The sequence below is a fragment of the Oncorhynchus gorbuscha genome, unplaced genomic scaffold (assembly GCF_021184085.1).
Source record: "Oncorhynchus gorbuscha isolate QuinsamMale2020 ecotype Even-year unplaced genomic scaffold, OgorEven_v1.0 Un_scaffold_1613, whole genome shotgun sequence".
Taxonomy (NCBI): Eukaryota; Metazoa; Chordata; class Actinopteri; order Salmoniformes; family Salmonidae; genus Oncorhynchus; species Oncorhynchus gorbuscha.
The window spans coordinates 123,913-127,613 of NW_025746342.1; the positions used below are offsets into that span (position 1 = coordinate 123,913).

The 3,701-nt window shown below is 44.9% G+C and overlaps 1 pseudogene; it reads right to left on the reverse strand.

Annotated features, from left to right (window-relative positions):
• Positions 1-470: 470 nt before the first annotated feature.
• On the reverse strand, positions 471-1,668 carry LOC124023367 (annotated as a pseudogene).
• Between the last annotated feature and the right edge of the window lie 2,033 nt (positions 1,669-3,701).

The following is a 3,701-nucleotide window of genomic DNA, read 5'->3' on the forward strand; positions in this document are numbered from 1 at the left end:
GGGGAGGGGACTACTACTGTCTATAGGCACAATTTATCTCCTCTCTTTCTTTTTAAAATACACGGATTTATTACAACACATTGATAAACGAGGTAGCCAAATGTATTAAGGCGCGATAGTTGGAGAGTTTGAAGTTAAATATTGCGACTCTTTAGTGAATAATAAACAGTAGTTTTGTCTTCATAATGCGGGGGCAGGATATTATTGTTGTTAATAACGAAAACATGCATTTGATGAAGATTAATCTTGTTTTTTTCATTTGGCCTAAAATTGCGCAACATATTTTAATCACAGTTTTGTAGCATTAAAATTACATTGAATGAGAAAATATCCAACTACGACGAGATTGAGAGCAGAGGATATATATATATTTTTTAGAAGGAACATTTCCCCGCCCACTGGTCTCCTGCTCCGTTACCCTTCTCCTCTCTGTGTGTGTCCCTCCCCAACTAATCCTCGCCAAGTTAGTTTCACCTCACTTTTTCACTCTCTGTCATCTGCCAAAGTCCCAGATTCAAAACTTTAAGGCATGGGGCTGCGTTATCCTTTCCAGTCCCTGTTTCGTGATTTTAGTACATCCATACAGATCGATCCTCGTCAACTGAGTCAAGTGGTCAAATGAGCTCCAGTCCTTTGTCTGTAATCCGCACACACTGTCCAATGTTCAGGGTTCTCAGCTCATGCATCTGGCGCACCATCCTGTTGATGCCATCGTCACTAATGTGGCACGAGCACAGGGACAGGGATTTGAGCTGGTACAGGCCCTGGGCGATGTAAGCCAGACTCTGGTCCCCTATCTGTCACAGAAGGACATGTCTAGCCCGGAGAGCTGCAGCGTGCCCATGGCCAGGTGCATGATGCCCGTGTCACTGATGTTGTCGCACGAGCGCAGGTTAAGGCTCAGAGGCTGGTCATGTGGGAGAGGTGGATCATACCTGCGTCAGAGATCCCGCCACAGAAACTCAGGTTAAGAACTTTGAGCTTAGCCAGGCCTTCGAGATGTGCTTGAGGGACAGATCCGTAAGTTTCTGACAGTCCTGCAGCGTCAGGTATTCAGGGCAGAGACAGCCCTCCGCTGCGCTGCGGGTCATGCCTGCCAGGTGCCTGATGCCCACGTCAGACACATGCCGGCAGCTGCGGAGATTGAGGCTCTTGAGCCGGGTGTAACCCCACAACATGAGCAACAGCCCGTGTTGGTGATGTTACTACACCCGCCCAGTTCCAGAACCTCCAGGTTCTTCAGATACTGGGCGATCCGGCCCAGGCTGGAGTCCGTGATCTGGGCTTACACAGACTAAGGTTTAGAACCCGAAGGGAAGGGATCTCCTGGACAAACGCGTGCCCCAGGCCGTTATCCGTTAAGTTATAGCAGCCACTCAGGTTCAGGCTCTCGATGTTTGGCATCCCTGGATCACGTAGCTGAGGCTCCGCCGCAGACTGAGAATCTGTACTCTCCGGATTCCGCGGGCCTGTAGGCTGGGGAAGAGAGAAGGATTGGCCCGCCGCAGATGCAGTTTGGCTTCCACCCCCTCCACACAGACTTGTGGTAGGAAGCGTCCTCCAAGCAGCACACACTTGGGCCACCCTGCCTTTGTCCCTTACATCCAAGTAGCTGAAAATCATGGCTAAAATTTCCGGAAAGAGGCACGATATAAAAAGCGTCTCCATTTTAAACAGGCATAAAAATCACTCCGGGTCCCGAGCCCACTGACGCATTTTCCTCCGTAAAAGTAGAGAGTCCCCTGTAATCCGGAAGAAAGCGGGATATGCTTTAACAAACCTTTCCCCGTTCCTCTTTCACATTTAACGCGCAATCGATCAACTCCACATCCCACGTGATCCGTCTGGTTGCGCAGTAGAATTCAAATGCAAAAAGCCCCAAAACCTTGTTCCAATATAGCCCCTCACCAAGAGGGGGCAAAGCGAAGGATAGGAACGGAAAAAGCGCCTGAGCCCTCCTCGGTCAGACGACGCAACCTACGATGCCTTTAGAAACACGTCTGGGCTCGCGCCGAGGATCCAAACGGTCATACATTTTCAAAAGAGACTTTAAACTACCATAAATACAAGGGAGGGTTGGGAATTCCAGTCTGCTTCTTTCTCTCTCTGTCTCTCTTCCTCCAAGTTATCAGAAAAAGGAGTGGGGTTTCAGTCTGTATTTGTACTCTCCGCTCGCACGCATTGCCAAGCCGAAGGGCTTCCTGCCTGCCTTTGTCTGGTCTTTCAAACTGACTTGGCAGGATCAGGAGCACCGTCTCTACCGCGGGGGAGAGATATACACATTAAAAATAATTAAACAGTTTTCATTATATTAAAGGAATACTGTAAAATACAATATATGTATCCATGTTCCTAGTAAATAAGAACATTGTGTGACTTGCATTACGTAGGACATTTAAAATATATTTAAGAGAGTCTGTTTTGACTTCCCCTTCCCTGGGAGGATGGTGGTTTGTCCAACTCAGCTGGAACAGTAAGAATAGTTCCCCTGAAACCAACTTCTACAATTCAGTTCACTTTAGTCTTAACCCTTTAGTTGTCGCGGTATATTGGTTTTTGATTCTATTTGAAATTATTTAGATGGTCTATAATCCATCTAAAACTGAACTGTGTTTGTGTTATATTTTCGAGCTCGAACTATCTAGAAGGATTCTGTGAGAGTTCTGTGTTCCTGAATAGAAGGCTGTGCTTTGTGTCTGTCTCCTTCTCAGTGTTCTACAAATTGAACATTGTAACAGGTCTGATCCGCCAAATGTATCACGTAAAGGATACATTTGTAACTCAACTCTGCTATGAAAAAGTGTTACAATTGATACAATGATACAATGTAGAGCTGAGGAGTAACACACACAATCACCGTATCACATGATTATGTCCAGATTCTAATCAAAATGCGTTTTAATTGAAGGATAACCTTTATTTTTCAACAAATATGAACGTTTACTCCTGTTGCTGTACATATTGTGAGATTATTACTATGTTTTATTTGTAATTCTATGGTAACAAGACTTATTATCAGGCTGTTACTATTTCCCTCAACATTTCTCAGAGGGTTGTAGCCTGTATAGAAGCATATTCACTACATTGTTGTGTGTAAATTAATGAAGTTAGCAGGCATGCATTATATTTGTTGATTATATCCCGATCAATTTTAGTGATAACTTATAATTATCATACATTTAACCCATGCATTTTCTTATTCATTTCAGGCATGTCTAGCTTTTCATCTATGCCTGATTGATTCTATGCTCTGACCCCCAGGTCAACAACACAAACAGGCAACAGCTCCGTTCCCAGCTAGAAGCTGACAGAATGCATGTGAAAAACAACAGCTGAATTCTGCAGCCAGGGCCGCCTTTCCAGTTCTAACATCAAAGGAAGGTAGATACTCTCTGCTAGCTAAGTAGTAGTAGGGTAGTGTAGTAGTAGTAGTAGTAGTAGTAAGTAGTAGCAGTGAGTATACAAGTGGTAGTGGTAGTGGTGGCGGTAGTGAGTAGTGCTACCAGTAGCAGTATAACCAGCAGCAGTAGTGGCAGTGGTAGTAGTGGCAGGTGGTAGTAGCATAAGTAGTAGTAGTAGTGGTGGTGGTAGTATGGTGGTGGCAGCAGCAGCAGTAGTGGTATAACCAGTAGTAGTGGTAGTAGTAGTAGTAGTGGTAGTGGTAGTAGTAGTAGTAGTAGTATAACTAGTATTAGTAGTGG